Source organism: Triticum urartu, chromosome 2A (genome assembly GCF_056163025.1).
Source record: "Triticum urartu cultivar PI428250 chromosome 2A, HENAU_Tu73, whole genome shotgun sequence".
Classification (NCBI taxonomy): Eukaryota; Viridiplantae; Streptophyta; class Magnoliopsida; order Poales; family Poaceae; genus Triticum; species Triticum urartu.
This window is the reverse complement of record NC_141874.1, coordinates 33,181,164-33,204,905: the sequence shown is the minus strand read 5'-3', so window position 1 is coordinate 33,204,905 and position 23,742 is coordinate 33,181,164. Positions and strand designations below refer to the sequence as shown.

Sequence of the window (23,742 nt, the reverse complement as noted above, 5' to 3'; positions counted from 1 at the left end):
CAAGGTGCTTGACAATTACTTCCCATTGGCACTCAAACCCAATGTCATGTCATGGTTGATGCACTTACCGGCGGATTCCATTTCTTCTTGGTCTGACTTGTGCCATGAGTTCGTTGGCGCCTTTACCGGAGGCAACCAAGCTCATGGCCAGGCAAGTGATCTGCATATCATCCCCCAAAAGGAAGGTGAAACCCTGCGCAAGTACATACAGAGGTTCAGCCGGGTGCAATACAACATCCCAGATGTTCATCCCGCCGCCGTGATCAGCGCATTCCATCAGAATGTGCACAACCACAAGATGCGTGAAGAGCTGGCGATGAACAAGGTCAAAGATGTGGCTGAACTTTATGTTCTGGCTGATAGGTGCACTCGAGCTGAAGAGGGGAGGAAGTACCCCGGCGAAGATGCCGACACAGAAACCGACTCCACATACGAAGACATAGACACCCCGACGAAGAAGGGCCGGCGCCGCAACAGGAAGCACAAGGGCAAGACCATGCTTGCCGTCGAGGGATCTAAGGACACCGATGCTACCAAGAAGGCCAAGGCAGACGACCCCGGTAAGGAAATTTCCAGGTGTGCCCCTTGCCAGGCCTTGGTGGCTGCCGACAAGCCAATAGGCTCTGACAAGCAATATTGCAAGATCCACAGCACCAAGGGCCACGACCTCCAGAATAGCCGGCAAGTCGAGCTGCTTGCTGAGAAGCAAAAAGCTGAGTATGAGAGGCGGGACAAGGAGAAGGGCCAGGATGGTGCCGAGGGATCTTACAAGATGCGTGGCGGCCAAGGAGGTTGCCGCGGAAAGGATAACCAGCAAGAGAGGCCCGCTCGGGGCCGTGGCAAGAAGCAAGGAGGTGATGATCATGATGAAGATGAAGAGTCCGGCGAGCATGAGTTCCAGAAGGCTACTGAGGCCATGTGCGTCGATGGTGGCGCCTCGCTGCACACTTCTCACCGCCAGCTCAAGCAGTGGGCGCATGAGATCACAACAGCGGAACCATCACTCGATGCTCAGAAGCCACTGAAGTGGTCCAGCACGCCTATCATTTTTGACACCGAGGACCACCCTGATCGCACAACTACAGTCGGGTGTTTGCCATTGTTGGTCTTGCCAATGATACGCAACCTCCAGGTGACGAAGATGATAGTTGACGGCGGGGCCGGTCTGAACATGATCTCGCCCGTTGTAATCAAAAGGCTGCATATTCCTAATGGAGACCTCGAAGAGACGGGCACGTTTCAAGGGGTCAACCCGGGGAGGAGTCAGCCGAAGGGTAAGGTCACGCTGCCCGTGACATTTGGAGGCGAGTTAAACTATAGAACGAAGAGGATTGTTTTCGATGTAGCTGAGATCCCCTTGCCCTACAACGGGATCCTCAGCCGCCCGGCACTAGCCAAGTTCATGGCGGCGTCACATTACGCGTACAACATGCTGAAGATGCCTGGGCCAATGACCATCATCGTCGTCCCCTCCGACAAGAAAGACGCGCTGATCTGCGCCGACCAACTCCACTAGGAAGCAGTTGCAGCGACTGCCGCCAAGGCACTAGCTCCTGCCGCTGGAGCCCCGACAGGGAAGAAGACCAGCAAGACCTCTCGCACCCACTCCGGTAAGCGCACCTCTTCGGAGTGTTGTGCTCCCGTCAAGGACGTGCCAGAGAGCTCCACCAGCAAGAGCAAGAGATCTAGAGCCGCGCCACTAGAGACCAAGAGGGTGTCCGTCCAGGAGGATGGCACCGGAGGGGCTTTCACCATAAGCTCCACCCTAGACAGCAAATAGGAAAGCGCTCTCATCACCTTCCCTTGGGAGAATGTCGACGTGTTTGCATGGCAACCATCCGACATCCCCGGCGTTCCAAGGGAGGTGATTGAGCACCGTCTTGCTGTATGTCCTCATGCGCGACCCGTCAAGCAGAAGGTCAGGAAGCAAGCTTTGGAATGACATGAGTTCAGTACGGAGGAGATCAGGAAGTTAGAAGTGGCAGGCTTGGTGAGAGGATTACTCCATCCGACGTGGTTGGCCAATCCGGTGGTGGTGCGCAAGGCAAATGGGAAGTGGAGGCTGTGTATTGACTACACAGATATCAATAAGGCTTGTCCCAAGGACCCTTTCCCATTGCCGCGCGTTGACCAGATTGTTGACTCCACGGCCGGGTGTGATGTGTTATCATTCCTTGGCACCTACTCGGGGTACCACCAGATCTTCATGACAAGAGGAGATGAAGAGAAGACAGCGTTCATCACCCCATGTGGCACGTATTGCTTTTTACGAATGCCTTTTGGCTTGAAGAGTGCTGGTTCGACGTTTGCAAGGGAAGTCCGGATTGGTTTTGATACCCGGCTACATAGAAATATGGAAGCTTATATGGATGACATAGTGGTCAAAACCAAGGACAGGGCAACACTTGTACAAGATTTGGAAGAGACATTTGCAAATCTACGCAGGATCAACCTCAAGTTGAACCCTGAGAAGTGTGTCTTCGGCGTTCCGTCCGGCAAACTTCTTGGGTTATTTGTGTCACAGCGTGGGATCGAGGCGAATGCAGACAAGATCAAGGTTATTGAGCAGATTGAGGCGCCCAAGCGGATCAAGGATGTGCGTCGGCTCACTGGCTGCGTTGCCGCCATGAGCAGATTCATCTTCAAGTCTGCTGAGCGCGCCCTTCCCTTTTTAAAAATCTTGAAAAAGGCGGGCCCAATGGAATGGACCCCAGAGGCCAAAGTAGTGCTGCCGGATCTGAAGAAATACCTCTCCTCTACACCAATACTGGTTGCGCCAAACCACAAGAGCCATTGTTGCTGTATCTGGCGGCAACGAATCAAGTGATCAATGCCCGCTAGTGGCGCAAAGAGAGGTCGACGAAGAGGCAGTGGCAACGGCAGGATAGGCGGATGGCAAGCCAGAGCTCCCCCAGTAGGGCCTAATGCAGGCAAAGCAAGGCCCCCGGCAGAGCCTGATGCTGGCAGGACAGGGCCTACGCAACCAAACGAAGTGGTGCAGAAGAAGAAAATGATGCAGCTGTAGGGGATCGTAGCAGAAATTTAAAATTTTCTACGCATCACCAAGATCAATCTATGGAGTCATCTAGCAACAAGAGGGAGAGGAGTGCATCTACATACCCATGTAGATCGCGAGCAGAAACGTTCAAGAGAACGGGGTTGATGGAGTCGTACTCGTCGTGATCCAAATCGCCGATGATCCTAGCGCCGAACGGATGACACCTCCGCGTTCAACACACGTACGGAGCGGAGACGTCTCCTCCTTCTTGATCCAGCAAGGGGAAGGAGAAGTTGATGGAGATCCAGCAGGACGATGGCGTGGTGGTGGAAGCAGCGGGATTCCAGCAGGGCTTCGCCAAGCGCTACTGGAGGAGGAAGAGGTGTCACGGGAGGGAGAGGGAGGCGCCAGGGCTTAGGGTGTGGATGCCCTCCCTCCCCTCCACTATATATAGGGTGTTGAGGATATTACTGCTGGGCGTAAACCGGCCTATCTGGGCCGGGTCAACTTCATCAGTAGTTCCAGAAGTGATAAAGCCCAAGAAGGCAGATGAGGGCCTAAGGCCCGTAGCCGGTTCAAGACTTGTAGCTGTAAACCGGAAGTTGTATGTAAGCTTGTATTGTAAGTTAGGAATAAGGAGAGACCAACCCGGATACGAATATCGACCGGTGTTGGGACTCTGTGAACCGACGGGTGTCACCCGTGTATATAAGGGAACGACCCGGCGGCGGTTTAAGGACAACAGACAACAACTCGAGACATAGGAGAAGCTTGTTTGCTCCCTAGTCATCAAAACCCCATCAATTCCATCACAACTAGACGTAGGCTTTTACCTTCATTGAAGGGGCCGAACTAGTATAAACTCTCTTGCGTCCCTGTGTCCGCTTTAACCCCTTCAAGCTAACCCGTCGCGATGGCTCCACGACTAAATCCTTTCTCTAGGACATCTGCCGTGACAAAACCACGACAGTTGGCGCCCACCGTGGGGCTATCGCACGATGGTTTCCGGTTCTTGGAGGGCCGCTTTGAAGGACTCGAGGGTACGCTGTAGGCCGGATGACTAAGAGTCGTCGCGGCAAGCTCTACATCGACGACGCAGGCTGGGGCCCCGAGGCCGGCTCAATTGAGTACGGGTAGCGGGTCCCCTTTGGTAGCATTCACGTTTTCATTGGCAAGATCGGTGAACCGGGCCCTGAGCCGAACATCTGCACCGACCTCGTCGAGATGGCTCAGCGTGCGCGATCCGCCCGGGTTAAACCGGCCATGAAGCGTGCCTTCGTGGGAGTCATCCATGGGGAAAGTTATGAGGATAGATCGGAATCTCGCGGCGATACCATCATTTGTTCCGATGATGAGTCATCGACCGGAGAAACCGAATCTCTTTATCAGCTACAAGACGGCCGGATTGGGGGCTGTTCCGATGGCGACAGTATTACGGACCCCTCTGATCTGCCCAACCGGGTTGGAATATTCATGACTGGCACACAAGCAGCGCTTCATTCTTTGACCGCTATGGCAACGACCTCCGGTTTAGCAGCAGCAATGGCTGCTGGGGCAGGAGGCCCTGTGCGCCCGCCGGCTCAAGTTCTATCAGAGCTATTTGATGCATTGGCTGTGCTTATGGCGGAGGCTAACCCGTCGGATCAGGGCGTTCACAACGCCGAGATTGCAAAAGTGAAGGAACAGATCACCCAGGCCAAGGCAGATCTGGCAGCCGAGGACACTAGGATGGCCACGGAGTGGGCTGCTTTAGACGCACAAGACTACAGGCTCATGTTGGACCAGAGTGCGTCGCAGGAAGTCATGAGGAGGAAGTACCGTTCCCATTTGCCTCCGGTTTTTGAGGCCAGAGACCTTTTCAACACTCCAGGAGTAGGAACCGACAATCCGATGGAGGGAAACTGGGCTGAAGCTCCCGGGGCCGGCGCACCGGTTCAGCCTCGTCAGATGGACCCACCTGATCAAAACACCGTTATACCTCAGGCTGCTTTAACACCTCCGGGTCACTACTCCAACCCAATGGACAATCTTGTTGCCGCTGCTGCATGGCTGGAGGCCATTCCAATTGAAGGTGACTCGCCGCAGGAAGTAGAGACGCGATGGATCAAGGAACTTCTGAAGACAGCTTTGGCCCAACAGGAAGCGTACTTGTACAGCCGCGACCGGATCCACTCGACCCCCCGTCCAAGCCGGAGCTATAGCAGACATATGGATGAACCAGCAGTGTCGAGTAATGAACGACGTGGAGCACCCCATGACAACAACCCGGCGGGTGGTGCTGATAATGCTCAGGGAGTTGTGGACCGGGCCCGCGCGCGCAGGGAGGCCGAGTTAGCCACACAACATCAGGCTCGGCAGCTCATGCCGGTTCGTCCAACCACCTTGACTGAACCTGGTGTTACTTCTAGTTCTTTGGGGGGTACCTTGCCTCATCCCCGCTTTATGCAACGTGCGCCTGCCCAAGGATTTCAAAGGCCCGCGCAAGGTACCAAATTACACGGCGGATCAACCTCCAGAGACATGGGTGGAGAGCTATGAGATGGCCATGGAGATGCTTGATGTGGATGACGCGGCGTGTGCGAAATACTTCACCATGATGCTTGAAGGAACGGCCCGTACTTGGTTAAAAAGCTTGCCGGCTAATTCTATCAGTTCATGGGCCCAATTACGAGCCCGGTTTATCAGCAATTTCAAGGATACCTCTAAACAGCCTATGTCGATAGTGGACTTAGTTGCATGCGTCCAGGAGGAAGGAGAATCGACGACTCATTGGGTGCGCCGAGTTTCACAAGTATTGCACTCCTCAGACCGCATCAACGCTGACACCACAGTATTAACCCTAGAAGGCAACTGCTGGTTTGGGCCCCTGAAGCTGAAGTTGGGACGGATGAAGCGTCATTGCACTGACATGGGAACCCTCATGGCCGCTTTGGTGAAATATGCTGATTCTGATAGTACCAAGGATCCCGAATCTGATGATGACAAGACAGGGAAAGGGAAGAAGAACAACAGCTCCAAAGGTCATCAGCATCACTGGGCAGGCAATGGTGGTGGAGGCAAGCGTAAAGCGGATGGTAACATGGACTTTGTGGCTAATACCAACGCACAGGACAATGGCCAGCGATGCAAGGGTAGACCGAAAAATCATAATGGAATACCCAGCCCTAACCCAAACCGCCTAAACTATCTGCTAGGCCAGCCCTGTCCAAGACATGGGACGAAGGAGGCGCCAGCAAACCACCTTTGGAAAGATTGCTTTATTATGCAGGAGTTCAAGAATTCTAATAATTTCCGGTATGATCACGAATCTGGCGGTGGCTCAGGATCCGGGCCGGGTTACGGTGGAGGAAGTTCTGGTTCAGGATTCAATGGTAATCCGGCCGGACATAATGATCAAAATAGTCAGAACAACCAGGGTGGTTACAACCAACAACAGCAGCAGTCAGGTTACCAGAGCAACCCATAGCAGTTGAGTAATGGGCAGTACCATGTCTTCACCACTAGCTTGGACAAGCAAGACCGGAAGGTTCAGAGGCGGGCGGTCAACTCTGTTGAACCGTCCATACCCCGTTATCTACGTTGGTCTGAACAACCAATCATATGGAGTAGAGAAGATCACCCTCCCCAGGTCGATAATTTGGGTCAGTTGGCTCTGGTGGTGACGCCTCAGGTGGGAGGTTACAAATTCACCAAGGTGCTCATGGATGGAGGGAGCAACATTAACATCCTGTACTATGAGACCTTCCGTCGTATGGGACTAACAGATAAGAATCTCAAACCGTATAATACAGTATTCCACGATGTAGTGCCTGGCAGATCAGCATATCCCGTTGGTAAGATAGCTCTAGAACTGGCCTTTGGGGATGATCATGATTCCAGGTCGGAGACATTGACGTTTGAAGTGGTGAAAATCCAAAGTCCATATCATGCCCTATTTGGGCGACCGGCCTACGCCAAGTTTATGGCTCGGCCCTGTTATGTGTATTTGCAGCTCAAGATGTCGGGTCACAAGGGGACAATAACGGTTCACAGAAGCCGCAAAATCGCTTTGGAGTGTGAGGAAGGAGATGCGGCATATGCAGAGTCGGTCTGTGCCACCAAGGAGTTGAAGTATTATAAAGACAATGTTGATCCGGCGGACATGACTCCGTTGAAGAAGCCAACTACGGAGCATGAACCGGCCCTGAAGTTCAAATCGGCAGCAGAAACTAAGCTTGTTGACTTCGTACCTGGCGATTCATCCAAGCAGTTCAGCATCAGTGCCTACTTGGATCCGAAATAGGAAAGCGCGCTCATCGAGTTCATCCGTGAGAATCGGGACATTTTTGCATGGAAGCCCTCTGACATGCCAGGTGTACCGAGGCAACTTGCTGAGCACACACTTAATGTGGATCCTAAATATAAACCGGTGAAACAGTTCCTCCGCCGGTTTTACGAAGAAAGACGCAAGGCGATTGGAGAAGAGGTAGTCAGGCTCTTAGCAGCTGGCTTTATTGTTGAAGTTTTTCACACTGAGTGGCTTGCCAATCCGGTGCTGGTCCGCAAGAAAAACGGTACCTGGCGCATGTGTGTGGATTACACAGATCTTAATAAAGCTTGTCCAGCAGATCCTTTTGCCCTCCCCCGTATTGATCAAATTATTGATGCTACGGCGGGTTGTGAGCGTCTAAGTTTTTTGGATGCATATTCCGGCTATCATCAGCTCAAAATGGCAGTTATGGACCAGGAGAAAACGACATTCATAACTCCCTTTGGAGCCTTCTTTTATGTGTCTATGCCCTTTGGGCTCAAGAGTGCCCAGGCAACTTATCAATGTTGTGTGGAAAATTGTCTACATGAACAGATTGGCCGTAATGTACATGCCTACGTGGATGATATCGTGGTTAAATCCAGGGAGCAGGAGACTCGAATTGGTGATTTAAAGGAAACTTTTGATAACCTGAGGACGTACAAGATGATGCTTAACCGGACAAATGCGTCTTTGGTGTACCGGCGGGAAAATTATTAGGCTTCTTAGTGTCCAATAGGGGAATTGAGGCTAATCCGGAGAAGATCACAGCCATCACCTGCCTCGCTAAACCGAAGTGTATCAATGATGTTCAGTGCCTGGCAGGCCGGATTGCTACGTTAAGCCGGTTTATCAGTCGCCTCGGTGAGAAGGCAATCCCTTTGTATCATATGTTGAAGAAGACGGATCAGTTTGTCCGGAGTTCTGCTGCTGATGAAGCATTTGAGGACTTAAAACAGCAATTGGCCAATCCGCTTGTGCTCACCGCTCCCATTGACAAGGAGCCGTTGCTGCTATATGTTGCTTCTAATGCTCGGGAGGTCAGCGTGGCTATTGTGGTAGAGCGAAAGGAGGCAGGTAAGGAGCATCCGGTTCAGCGTCCGGTCTATTATATCAGCGAGGTGCTCATTGAGTCCAAGCAAAGGTATCCGCATTGGCAGAAGCTGGTGTATGGAGTTTTTATGGCAAGCCGGAAGCTTAAACAATACTTCCAAGGGCATCCAATTACGGTGGTCAGTTCTGCTCCTTTGGGAGATATCATCCAGAACCGGGAAGCAACTGGCCGGATTGCAAAGTGGGCTATAGAGCTGGGGCCGTACGGTTTGAAGTATGTGCCTCGTACAGCGGTTAAGTCTCAAGCACTTGTTGATTTCATCAATGATTGGACGGAAATGCAAGCACCTGAAGAAAAGCCGGATCATACGTATTGGACCATCCATTTTGACGGATCCAGGCAATTGGAAGGCTCGGGGGCTGGAGTCGTATTAACTTCCCCATGAGGTGATAAGTTTTGTTATGTTCTCCGCTTAATGTTCCCTTGTACTAACAATGCAGCTGAGTATGAAGCCTTGCTCCATGGTCTCCGGATGGCTAAGGAGATGAATCTAAGTCGAGTTAAGTGCTTCGGTGACTCGGACCTTGTGGCTCAGCAGGTGTCTGGCACTTGGGACTCCAAGGACCCACTCATGACAGCATATCGTCGTGAGGTGGATATTGTTGCAGGTTATTTCAAAGGCTATCAGGTGGACCACGTGGACCGGCGGAAAAATGAAGCGGCGGACGCTTTAAGCCGGTTGGGCTCTCAGCGCAAAGCGGTCCTGCCCAATGTTTTTCTGGATGTGCTGCACAACCCGTCGGTCAAGATCCCTGGTGAAGAGGATTTGGCTATTCCTGATCCGGAGGCTCAATTGGTAGCAGCTCTTCATGTTATTCCGGATTGGACGCTTCCTTATCTGGCGTACAAGAACTGGGGCGAGTTGCCAGAGGATGAGATTCTGGCCCGAAAGATAGTCCGGCGATCCAAGTCCATTGCAGTGTATCAGGAGCTTTTCAACGCTATGTGTCTCCTGAAGAAGGCCGTGAAATTTTGCGTGAGATCCATGAAGGAGATTGTGGTCACCATGCTGGTTCAAAGTCTCTGGTGGCTAAAGCGTTTCGCCATGGCTTCTATTGGTTAACTGCTCATGCTGATGTGGAGGATCTGGTTAGACGATGTGATGGTTGCCAAAGGTTTTCAAGACGTGCTCATGTACCGGCTCAAGAATTGAGAATGATTCCAATTACTTGGCCGTTTGTGACTTGGGGGCTGGATATGGTTGGGCCTTTCAAAAGGTCCAAAGATAAGAAGACTCACCTCCTAGTGGCGGTTGACAAGTTTACAAAGTGGGTGGAGGCAGAACCTGTTAGCAAGTGTGATGCGGCCACGGCGGTTCAGTTCATCAAAAATGTGATTTTCCGGTTTGGCTTTCCGCACAGCATCATTACAGATAATGGTACCAATTTGTCCAAAGGTGCCATGAAGGAGTTCTGCGAACGGGAGCACATCCGGCTTGACGTTTCATCAGTGGCACACCCGCAGTCCAATGGTCAAGCAGAAAGAGCTAATCAAGAGATCTTGAGAGGCATCAAGCCCCGGATCATGGTTCCTTTGCAGAGAACGCCGGGTTGTTGGGTAGAAGAGTTACCATCTGTGTTATGGAGCATCAATACAACACCCAACAGATCAACAGGATACACACCGTTCTTCATTTTGTATGGAGCGGAGGCGGTTCTCCCCAGTGATATCCGTCATGATTCACCTCGTGTGACGACTTATATTGAAGCGGACAGCGAGATGGCACGGCAAGATGCTCTGGACCGGTTGGATGAAGAGCGTGACATCGCAGCCGCCCGGTCGGCGATTTACCAGCAAGATCTTCGTCGTTATCACAGTCGCCGAGTCAGAACCAGAACCTTTCAGGAAGGAGATTTGGTGCTTCGGCTCATCCAAGATCAGACTGATATGCATAAGCTATCCTCACCTTGGGAGGGCCTTTTGTGGTTAGCAAGAATCTGCACAACGGGTCGTACTATATATCTGATCGATATTCGAGAGCATAAAGACTCACGCACATCAGAGGAGGAGACCAACAGGCCATGGAACATAGCTCATCTCCGGCCTTACTATACCTGAGCCACTGGCTATACTTATGTACATATTACGACAATGTATATATTATGATTAAATATAATAAACTGGAACCTCCGCTAAAGCGGGGTATATGTTCTTTACATCATGTGAGGTTACACGGAGTTGCTCTAAAACGGCCTCTGGTTTACCCCTTGAGTTTGCTTTTTAAAAGCATCATGTTATATCACTTGCGGTTTGGTCGTGTCCGAACCAATACCATACCTCTTGATAGGCGAGAGCCACCAGATCACTTGGGGACTTGGTCATGTCTGAACCAGTCATGACTCTTGATCGGCCTAAGGCCACAGAATCACTTTGGGGCTTGGTCGAACCCGAACCATGACCATGCCATTTGGTCGGCATAAATGCCACGGTTTCATTTGGGGACCTGGCTGACTAGAACTATAGTTACACCTAACGGGAGCTTGGTCGTTTTTGGCCATGGTAACGCCATTTGATCAGCTCAAATAAACCTTTTTTGGCAAACAGTTTTGTCATTGCTTTTGCTTCACACTTTTCTTTGAAGGGTTTTTTTTCTTTTTATTGCGTTTTTTAAACCGACAAAGTTTTTTAACCAATCAATTGACGGAACACAGTTCACGTCAATCCGGAGACTATTTGCCCAGTTTGATCCTTGTTGTTAACATCCTTTTATGGAGTAACACGATGTTTATTATAACCCGGCACGGTTTACATGGTAAACCAGAGTCATATATATACAGGAGTTGTTATCTCCTCAATAGTGTGGGTTTGCAAAACTCCGCTTCAAGATTGGCCAAGCCGACTTCACGCTCAACGATGGCAGGTATTATGTATCTCAAAAATTTGATCATATACATAAAATTTTGTTTTGGATGTTTTGATTTCATATATGGAGACATCATATTCCGCCTGACGGTACAACCGCGGTGGCACTTGACGAATTTCTCATTTCAGAAAGTGCTTTGGAAAGTTCATCACCACAGGAAGAACGAATTATATGCGAAGGCATATCAACATCAAAAGTATCAGCTAGCCTATTACAAGGCAACATGGTGCCCATAATAATATAATTGTTTTTCGCAAAGGAGAGGCAGTTTTAAAACCGGCTTCCGGTTCAAGCTTGGTCACTAGCCTGGCTTGATGGTTGTGGGTCATCCTGCGCCGCTTCAGCCTCCGTTTCTCTACCCAGTGGCTGGAAATCCACAGTTGTCCAGTCGATTCCCATTAATGCTTGAAAAATAGTTTCATCATGGATCAACAATGACGGGTCAATATCGGGAGCGTAAGTATGCTTACGGATTGGAGGGATCAGATTTTCCGATTCATGGATTGGTGCAGCTATTCGCTTGTTCTGACTGTCATATTGGGCTTGATAATGAGATAAGTCTGCTTCTTCAGCCAATTGACAAGCTAGCGGGCGTACCTCCCGGTTTATTGCTCGCAGATCCGCTTCACCAAATTCTGACCCGTCTTCCTTCAAGCTGGGATAGCCCTGAGCCGCTTTAATAGGATCAAAATCCGGCACCTAGGCTTTTGCCCGGATTAAGGCATTGATTGCACCGGTTCGAGCAGCAGATTTCTTCAGCTCTTCAACCCGGGCAGGAAGCACTAACAGTTTCATCAGAGTATCTTGAATCAAAGTGGGCGCCGGTTTGTTATGAGATGCGGTACAGATGATCCGCTGGGCACCAGTATACAATTGTTCAACCAATGTATAGGCGACTTTCAATTTCTTCCGCACATCTGACCCCAAGTGACCAATGCGTGTCCCGGAAATACCATAAAGGGTTAATAAACCAGCGACTCTGTAAGAAGGCAGAGCCTATTCAGAAGGCAAACTTGCTTACCAAAGATAGCAGTAGTCATGGCATGCACGTGCCGCTTTATGCTGGTCAATTCATCTGCCACTAGTTTTAGTGCAGCCTCGGCATCCTCTGCTCGTTTGATCAAAGCGGACTTTTCAGTGGTCCAATCCGCCCGCTTCTTCTTGAAGTTCTCCTTAAGCTGTTCCATGGCGCTTAAAGCACTGGCCAATTCCTCTTTTGCTTTGGAGGTTTCAGCCTGTTGGGTTTTCAGGTTTTCTTGGAGATCGGTGACTTGGTTTTCTTTCGTCTTCAGCTCCGTCTGCATGCATACAGATATATGCTTCAACGAATCGGTATAAGGATTCAAGTACCAACCACATAACAAGTTATGCACTTAGCACTTGGGGGCTAATGCATATTCGATCTTCATCTTTTCAGTTGCTTACAAAGTCCCAAGATCAATACAAGTATTCAGCTTGGCACTTGGGGGCTAATGGCTATTTGCTCATATATATTCTGATGCGGCAATGTCAATTACTTAAAGTACCGGTTTAACTACGCTAAGTTGAACCGGCCCTTGGGGGCTACATCAGCGAATTTCAAAGCATCAAGATTTATATTATTAAGTCCCGGTTTGAAAGAATATTACAAACCGGCACTTGGGGGCTAGGAGAGTCAGCAAGAATGGAAGCATACAAGCAGGAAGGAGCACATGGAAGTTACCTCATATTTATCTTTCATCATATTAACCAGACCGACTTCATAGTCGCGACTGGTATACAGCCGGTTCAGATAGCCGGAATGGATATCTTGGGCGTTCAGAGCAGCGTAAGTCGTCAGATCAGCGTTCCACTTGCCTTGCCAAAGGCAGCAAATTCTTCCTTGGCAGAATGTTTGGATAAAGCGACAGGATTGCTTGGCTCAGTATGGCTAGTGTTAGTAATGACAACCTCATCATCCTTGGTACCGCCGGTTTGCACTGGAGATGTTGGCTTGTCAGTAGGTTTTGCTGGACCGGTGGAGCTTTCAATCCGGATGGAGCCTGTGGGCTGATTGACAGGACCTGAGGCATCAGTAGGTCTCTCTTCAGCAATATGATCGTTGTCTTGCTGCGGTGGATCGTTGGGTATATCCTCAGGAATAGCCGCTTCAAGATCGGGTGTCTTGTCTGGCTCAAGAATGGCATCTTCTTCGGCCGCTTTTTCCAGGCGGGCCTTCTTGCTTGGCCTAGGTTTGGCCCTGAGAAGAATAACAAAATCAAATACAGCATATGTTCTAAGGCGATGTACTGCAAATATCACAATAAGTATAGCTTACCCAAGCACCGTTTTGAGCGGTGGCAGCTGAGTAGCCGATGACTCGCCAGAAGATGAGTGGGAAGTAACCTGGTAATCGGAGTCAGACGGATTAAGAGGTTGACGAAAGTAGCCTGCTTTAGGACAAGCATTGACAAGCAAATTAGAGACCTCTGAATGGCGTTTCCGAACTGGACTGTTCGGTAAACCGGCGGAGGTAACTACCTGGCCGCTGTGCTGGGTTGTGCGACGAGCTTCGTGTTGTTGGGTCTTCATAAGAAATTCAGGATCCAAATAAGCAAGAGGATGAGAAAATTTAACTTCCCGGTTTGCCTGACGGATTTTTTGTGAAGGCAAAGGTTCTGAATCGGAAGAGAGAATAATTACCTCTGCAGCATCCGGGTGGCTGGCTTCGGCATCATCCTGACAAATATCATCATCAATAAGACGCATGAAAAATAAACCAAGTGAGTCAAGCTCTACCTCAAGGTCCGGATTATCCACATCATCATCAGGGGCCGGATTAGAAGATGCCGTGGTTCTTTTCCTGTGGGCAGTCTTTTTCACAGCTTTAGTCTTTTGCCGAGTTGCTCTTTCCGGTTTGTCTGGTTTTTCTGGTTTCTCCTGCGGCAGTTTTTTGCTCCAAAACGGATCATTGCCCTGATTACACAGACACTGATATTAAACAATGACCAGACATATCAATAACAGATTCAGCAAAGAGAAAAATCAAAGTCTTACAGCTAGCGGTTTATTGGTGGCACAGAAGGGAAGCAGGCCGTTTCTAGCGCAGACGTGTTCCGGTTCATTCAGCATCTTATTTACAGCCTCTGTGATTTCTTCATCGGAGAGCTGGATTTTTGAATGTCGCAGTGGGTCCTCAACACTGTCAGTATACTCGCACATCAAACCGGAGCGCTGACTAAGGGGCAGTATGCTCCAAGTTATCCAACAGCGAGCGAGATCAACCCCTATTAAACCGTTGGCCATAAAGGCTCTGAGCTTTGACAGTTGGGGAGCATATTTGCTTCTCTCCTGGGCAGTCAATCTTTGAGGAAAAGGGTGTGTATTGCTGAGCCGCTCCGGACGAAAGCCAGGCAAGGGATTCTCACCAGCAGGGGAGGTGTCTTTGCAGTAGAACCATGTCTGATTCCACTCTTTGGGGTGGCTGTGCATCTTGGCGTGAGGGTATGTGACCTCTTTCCTTTTCTGAATCGCCACACCACCCAACTCCGTATTAGAGCCATCAGTAAACTCAGTACGTTGGTTTAGATGGAAAAGGTCTCTGAACAATTCCACTGTGGGCTCCTCTTGAAAGAACACCTCACAGAGCACTTGGAAGTGACACATATTTGTAACAGAGTTGGGGCCAGTGTCTTGTGGATGGAGTTGGAAATCGGCTAAAACATCCCGGTAAAATTTAGAACCGGGCGGCTTAAAGCCCTGGGCTAAGTGATCTACGAAAACAACAACCTCTCCTTCTCGAGGTGTGGGAGGGCATTCTTTGCCAGGAGCCCTCCAATGGATGGTATCTTTGCTGCCTAAAGCGCCAATCAGGACTAAATCGTCTAGTTGAGCCTCTGTGAGGCGAGAAAGAACCCAATTGCACTCATATACTTGCTTGGCCATGATGGAATCTACAAGGTAGAAGATCCCGGTTCAAAAATGCATTTGATCAAGGTACGATTGTATGTGTACTATTAAACCGGAGACAGAGCTATCTGAACTGGAGTTTCATGAAGCAACCAACATCTGGCGGTTCAACAAGGGGACTAATGGCATATACCGGTTTGGAAAAATTTTCTATAAGGTTAAACCGCCTTATCTAAGCATTGAAAAGCTGAGATTGCGGATGGACAAGTACGCAGAAACAGGTTTCACAAGATTTCTTTACAGCATTGGATCTGAAGCAAGTTCAGAAAAGAGATAAATACTTAGAGGTTCAAAAGGAGCAGTACCGAACCTATGAGCAAAACGTTCATATAGATCTATGGTTTTGAGATGCATAAGTGAAGGCGAAGGTCAAACAACTATCATTGCACAGAATAAAGATTTGCGGATTCATCTAAAGATCTATCACATGAGCAAGAAGCAGATGATGAATACTGAAGAACTGTGAAACCCTAAAAACAGATCTGCGGGGGAAAGGATAGAAGGTTTACCAGAGCTGCGGAAGACGCGGAAGGTTGCCGCGATGCTCTGGTGCGCCTAGGTTGATGCAGCGGCCAAGGTTGAGGCAGAGGTCGACGGTGGCGGCGGAGCTCTGAAGTCGGGCGATGCGAGGAAGACTAAGCAGAAGGGGAAGAAGGGAAAGAGAAAGGAAATGACCCTTCGGTCCTATTTATAAGGCAAAAAGACATGGGTCAGGCGCGACAATCAAGGGGTCATGAAATGGAGCTGTTGCCTCGATTTCCGCAGATATATTAAACAAAGAAGCATAATGGATATCTTCGTTATGACAGGTGACGTCACTCCGGTTTACAATAATCAGAGAAGATGACATCATGGCGGTTTACCAATTTATGAGAATACATTGAAGATGAAGTTTTTGTTAAAGGATTGACATGAACCCGTTCAAATCAATTTGGGGCCTAATGTTGAGGATATTACTGCTGGGCATAAACCAGCCTATCTGGGCCGGGTCAACTTCATCAGTAGTTCCAGAAGTGATAAAGCCCAAGAAGGCAGATGAGGGCCTAAGGGTCGTAGCCGGTTCGAGACTTGTAGCTGTAAACCAGAAGTTGTATGTAAGCTTGTATTGTAAGTTAGGAATAAGGAGAGACCAACCCGGATACGAATATCAACCGGTGTTGGTACTCTGTGAACCGACGGGTGTCACCCGTGTATATAAGGGGACGACCCGGCAGCGGTTTAAGGACAACAGACAACAACTCGAGACATAGGAGAAGCTTGTTTGCTCCCTAGTCATCGAAACCCCATCAATTCCATCACAACTAGACGTAGGCTTTTACCTTCATTGAAGGGGCCGAACTAGTATAAACTCTCTTGCGTCCCTGTGTCCGCTTTAACCCCTTCAAGCTAACCCGTCGCGATGGCTCCATGACTAAGTCCTTTCTCTCGGACATCTGCCATGACAAAACCACGATATAGGGGCTAGGGGGGCCGCATGACCCCTTGGAGATCCCATCTAGAGGGGCGCGGCCCCCTCGGGGGGCTACGACCCCATTAGGGTTTCCATCCATGGGGCCGCATGCCCCCTCGGGGGGCAAGGGCCCCCTAGGGTTTCCAACCCTAGGTGCCTTGGGCCTTGGGTGGGGCACACCAGCCCACCAAGGGCTGGTTCCCACGCCACTTCAGCCAATGGGGCCCTCCGAGATAGGTGGCCCCACCCGGTGGACCCCCGGGACCCTTTTGATGGTCCCGGTACAATACCGGTGACCCCTAAAACTCTCCCGGTGGCCAAAACTAGACTTCCTATATATAAATCTTTACCTCCGTACTATTCCAGAACTCCTCGTGACGTCCGGGATCTCATCCGGATCTCCGAACAACTTTCGTTTAACCGCATACTAATATCTCTACAACTATGGCGTCACCGAACCTTAAGTGTGTAGACCCTACGGGTTCGGGAGACACGTAGACATGACCGAGACAACTCTCCGATCAATAACCAACAGCGGGATCTAGATACCCATGTTTGCTCCCACATGCTCCATGATAATCTCATTGGATGAACCACGATGTCGAGGATTCAATCAATCCCATATACAATTCCCTTTGGCAATCGGTATGTTACTTGCCCGAGATTCGATCGCCGGTATACCAATACCTCGTTCAATCTTGTTACCGGCAAGTCACTTTACTCGTTCTGTAACACATCATCCTGTGACCAACCTTAGTCACATTGAGCTCATTACGATGATGTCTTACCGAGTGGGCCCAGAGATACCTCTGCGTCATAAGGAGTGACAAATCCTAGTCTTGATTCGTGCCAACCCAACAGACACTTTCGGAGATACCCGTAGTGCACCTTTATAGCCACCCACTTACGTTGTGAAGTTTGGCACACCCAAAGTATTCCTACAGTATCCGAGAGTTGCACTATCTCATGGTCTAAGGAAAAGATACTTGACATTAGAAAAGCTTTAGCAAACGAACTACACGATCTTGTGCTACGCTTAGGATTGGGTTTTGTCCATCACATCATTCTCCTAATGATGTGATCCCGTTATCAATGACATCCAGTTTCCATGATCAGGAAACCATGACCTTCTATTGATCAATGAGCTAGTCAACTAGGCTTACTAGGGACATGTTGTGGTCTATGTATTCACACATGTATTACAGTTTTCAGTTAATACAATTATAGCATGAACAATAGACAATTATCATGAACAAGGAAATACAATAATAACCATTTTATTATTGTCTCTAGGGCATATTTCCAACAGTCTTCCACTTGCACTAGAGTCAATAATCTAGTTCACATCACTATGTGATTGTAATGAATCCAACACCCATGGGGTTTGTTCATATCTTGCTTGTGAGAGTGGTTTATTAGTCAATGGGTCTGAACCATTCAGATCCATGGGTGCTTTACAAATCTCTATGTCATCTTGTAGATGCAGCTACCACACGCTACTTTGAGCTATTCCAAATAACTGCTCTACTATACGAATCCGGTTTACTACTCAGAGTCATCCAGATTAGTGTCAAAGTTTGCATCGACGTAACCCTTTATGACGAACTCTTTTACCACCTCCATAATCGAGAAAATTACTTAGTCCACTAGTTACTAAGGATAAGTTCGACCGCTGTCATGTGATCCATTCCTGGATCACTCCTGTACCCCTTGACTGACTCATGGCAAGGCACACTTCAGGTGTAGTACACAACATAGCATACTGTAGAGCCTACATCAAAAGCATAGGGGACGACCTTTGTCCTTTCTCTCTCTTCTGCCGTGGTCAGGACTTGAGTCTTACTCAATGCTCACACCTTGTAACACAACCAAGAACTCCTTCTTTGCTGATCTATTTTGAACTCCTTCAAAATCTTGTCACGGTATGTATTCATTTGAAAGTACTATTAAGTGTCTTTGATCTATCCTTATAGATCTTGATGCTCAATGTTCAAGTAGCTTAATCCAGGTTTTCCATTGAAAAACACTTTTCAAATAACCCTGTATGCTTTCCAGAAATTCTACATCATTTTTGATCAACAATATGTTAACAACATATACTCATGAAAAATTCTATAGTGCTCCCACTCACTTCTTTGGAAATACAAGTTTCTCATAAACTTTGTATAAACCCAAAATCTTTGATCATCTCATCAAAGCGTACATTCCAACTCTGAGATGCTTACTCCAATCCTTAGAAGGATTGCTAGAGCTTTGCATACTTGTCAGCATCTTTCAGGATTGACAAAACCTTCTGGTTGTATCACATACAACCTTTCCTCAAGAAAATCGTCGAGGAAACAATGTTTTGACATCCTATCTAAAAGATTTCATAAATAATGCAGTAACTGCTAACATAATTCCAACAGACTCTTAGCATCTCTACGAGTGAGAAAGTCTCATCGTAGTCAACTCCTTGAACTTGTCGGGAAACATCTTAACGACAAGTCGAGCTTTCTTAATGGTGACACTTACCATCATTGTCCGTCTTCCTTTTAAAATCCATCTGCACCCAAGAGCCTTATGACCATCGAATAGTTCTTTCAAAGTCTATACTTTGTTTTATACATGGTTCTTCTCTCGGATTTTATGGCCTCGAGCCATTCGTCCGAATCCGGGCCCACCATCGCTTCTCCATAGCTCGTAGGTTCATTGTTGTCTAGCAACATGACTTCCGAGACAGGATTACGTACCTCTCTGAAGTAGTACGCATCCTTGTCGACCTATGAGGTTTGGTAGTGACTTGATCCGAAGTTTCATGATCACTATCATAAGCTTCCACTTCAATTGGTGTAGGTGCCACAGGAACAACTTCCTGTGCCCTGCTACAAACTAGTTGAAGTGACGGTTCAATAACCTTATCAAGTCTCCATCATCCTCCCACTCAATTCTTTCGAGAGAAACTTTTCCTCGAGAAAGGACCCATTTCTAGAAACAATCACTTTTGCTTTCGGATCTGAAATAGAAGGTATAGCCAACTGTTTTGGGTATTCTATGAAGATGCATTTATCCGCTTTGGGATCGAGCTTATCAGCCTGAATCTTTTTCACATAAGCGTCACAGCCCCAAACTTTTAAGAAACGACAGCTTAGGTTTCTCTAAACCATAGTTCATATGATGTCGTCTCAACGGAATTGCGTGGTGCCCTATTTAAAGTGAATGCGGTTGTCTCTAATGCCTAACCCATAAACGATACTGGTAATTTGATAAGAGACATCATAGTATGCACCATATCTAATTGGGTGCAGTTATGATGTTCGGACACACCATCACACTATGGTGTTCCAGGCGGTATTAGTTGTGAAACAATTTCCACAATGTCTTAGTTGTGTGCCGAACTTGTAACTCAGATATTCATCTCTATGATCATATCATAGACATTTTATCCTCTTGTCATGATGATCTTCACTCTGAAATTACTTAAACCTTTCATCAATTCACACTTGTGTTTCATCAAGTAAATATACTCAGCATCTACTCAAATCATCTGTGAAGTAAGAACATAACAATATCCACTGCGTGCCTCAACAGTCATTGGACTGCACACATCAAAATGTATTACTTCCAACAAGTTGCTTTCTTGTTCCATCTTACTGAAAACGACGTCTTTCAGTCATCTTGCCCATGTGGTATGATTTGCATGTCTCAAGTGATTCAAAATCAAGTGAGTCCAAATGATCCATCTTCATGGAGATTACTTCTTCATGCATATCTACAAATAGACATGGTTCGCATGTCTCAATCTTTTCAAAACGAGTTAGTCCAAAGATCCATCAACATGGAGCTTCTTCATGTGTTTTATACCAACATGACCCAAAAGGCAGTGCCACAAGTATGTGGTACTATCATTGAGGGAGTCCTGGATTAGGGAGTGTCCGGATGGCCGGACTATACCTTCAGCCGGACTCCTGGACTATGAAGATACAAGATTGAAGTCTTCGTCCCGTGTCCGGAAGGGACTTTCCTTGGCGTGGAAGGCAAACTTGGCGATACGGATATGCAGATCTCCTACCATTGTAACCGACTTTGTGTAACCCTAACCCTCTCCGGTGTCTATATAAACCAGAGGGTTTTAGTCAATAGGACAACATACACAACAACAATCATACCATAGGCTAGCTTCTAGGGTTTAGCCTCTCCGATCTCGTGGTAGATCTACTCTTGTACTACCCATATCATCAATATTAATCAAGGAGGACGTAGGGTTTTACCTCCATCAAGAGGGCCCAAACCTGGGTAAAACTTCGTGTCCCTTGCCTCCTGTTACCATCTGGCCTAGACGCACAGTTCGGGACCCCCTACCTGAGATCCGCCGGTTTTGACACCGACATTGGTGCTTTCAATGAGAGTTCCTCTGTGTCTTCGCCGTCAGGCTTGATGGCTCCTACGATCATCGATAGTGATGCGGTCCAGGGTGAAACTTGTCTCCCCGGACAGATCTCTGTCTTCGGCGGCTTTGCACTGCGGGCCAATTCACTTGGCCATCTGGAGCAGATCAAAAGCTATGCCCCTGGCCGTCAGGTCAGATTTGGAAGTTTAAACTACACGGCTGACATCCGCGGGGACTTGATCTTCGATGGATTCGAGCCACTGCCGAGCGTGCCGCACTGTCCTGACGAGCATGATCTAGCTCTGCTGCCGAACAGTGCCCTGGAAGCCGCACCCGCATCGGCTTCGACCCTTAATTCGGAGCCAACTGCGCCAATCGAGGATGGGCGGTTGGACTCCGCCTCGGGGGCTGCGATCCCAACGGCGATTGAGCCGAACACCAGCCCCACACTCCGCGAGACTAATGATTCCAAGGAGCCGGACTCCTCTCCGGACTCCGAACCATTCGCGCCTCTGCGGTCGAATCCGATCGGGCGCCGATCATGGAGTTTACTGCCGCGGACATCTTTCAGCACTCGCCCTTTGGTGATATTATAAAATCACTAAAGTCTCTCTCTTTATCAGGAGAGCCCTGGCCGGACTACCGTCAGCGAGATTGGGATGTGGACGATGAAGAAATTAAAAGCCCACCCACCACCCACTTTGTAGCCACTGTCGACGATTTAACCGACATGCTCGACTTCGACTCCGAAGACATCGACGGTATGGACGCCGATGAAGGAGACGATGAAGAACCAGCGCCTATTGGGCCCTGGAACGCCACCTCGTCATATGACGTATACATGGTGGACGCACCAAAAGATTATGACGAGGAGCGGAAGGACGCACCGAAGGCTTGTTCCCTCGAAAAGCAGTCAAAGCGGCGACGCAAGTGCCGCCCCAAATCCCGCCTCGACAGAAACAGCGATCACACAGACCCAGCGCTGGAGCAGGGCGAACCGCTGCCGGACAACAGCAATCCGGCTAATCAAACCAAACAAACAAATCCTATCAAGGATAATATTCCGGACGACATAACACCGGACAGACACCCGGAGCAGTAGACTGCCCGTAAAAGGCTTGTTGCCACCGCGAGGAGTCTAAAAAAGCAAAAGCAAAGGCTCAAGGCCGCGCAAGACACACTCCAAATCAGATGGAGTAAAATACTCAACACTGCAGCAAGGTACGGCGACAATCGCCCCTCCAAACGCTACCCAAAGCGGAAGCTGCTTCCCGAATTCGATGAGGAGGCCTCAGAACCCCCACAACCAAATATCAAAGCAGCCACCTGGTCGGATAGACGACCCCTCTACCAACACAGAGTGGCATACAACGCCACTCACAATACAACACGCGACCCATGTGAGGGCTCGCACCCAAAGGACGACGCAACAAGATCCATCTATGGACCACGCAAGCGTGCCCCAACATACAATGCAACACAACAAACATCTGAACAACGTGGCACACCCAGCTACAGGGGTGCCGCACACCCCCTATGTTTCACCGATGAGGTGCTGGAACATGAATTTCCAGAGGGATTCAAGCCCGTAAACATAGAGGCATACGACGGAACAATAGACCCTGGGGTCTGGATTGAGGACTACATCCTTCATATCCATATGGCTCAAGGAGACGATCTCCACGCCATCAAGTACTTACCCCTCAAGCTCAAAGGGCCAGCTCGTCACTGGCTCAAAGGCCTCCCTGAAAGCTCCATTGGAAGTTGGGAAGAGCTCGAAGACGCGTTTCGAGCAAATTTTCAAGGGACTTATGTCCGACCTCCGGATGCGGACGATTTGAGTCACATAACTCAACAGCCCAGAGAGTCAGCCTGAAAGCTTTGGAACAGGTTTCTTACTAAAAAGAACCAGATTGTCGACTGTCAGGACGCCTAAGGCTTGGCAGCTTTCAAGCATAGCGTCCGTGACGAATGGCTCGCCAGACACCTTGGCCAAAATAAGCCGAGAACGATGGCCGCATTAACAAACCTCATGACCCGCTTTTGCGCGGGTGAGGACAGCTGGCTAGCCAGATGTAGCACCAGCGACCCTAGTACATCCGAAGTTAGAGATGGAAACGAGAAATCACGGCGCAACAGCAATAACAAACGCCGGAATAAAGAAGACAACACGAAGGGCACGGCAGTAAATGCCGGATTCAAAAGCTCTCGGCCAGGTCAAAAGGCACCCCCTAAAGGCACCAGGGATCAACTGTCCAGCCTCAACAAAATTCTGGACCAAGTATGTCAGATCCATAGTACCCCTGGTAAACCTGCTAATCATACCCACAGAGAATGTTGGGTCTTCAAGCATTCCGGCAAGCTCAACGCCGTACACAAGGGGGAGGATATACCAAGTGAAGACGAGGACGAGCCCCCCAAGCAAGACACGGGGGAACAAAAGAAATTTCCACCAGAAGTCAAAACAATAAACGTGTTACACGTGATCAAGGGAAAAAACAACGCGGCACTCCCAGGAAAATATACCCAAGTGCCTGTCACCACGAAGTCCTGTCACTGGTCATCTCAACCGATTACTTTCGACCATCGCGATTACTCAGCAAGTATCCGACACGCAGGATAGGCTGCCCTGGTACTAGACCCAGTAATTGGCGGATATCACTTCATAAGAGTCTTGATGGACGACGACAGTAGCGTAAACCTAATATATCAGGATACAATCCGCGGGATGGG

At 48.9% G+C, this 23,742-nt stretch overlaps 1 pseudogene; it reads left to right on the top strand.

Moving 5' to 3' along the window:
- The first annotated feature begins 316 nt into the window (after positions 1–316).
- Positions 317–23,742, top strand: part of LOC125534807 (uncharacterized) — a 124,731-nt pseudogene continuing 101,305 nt past the window's right edge.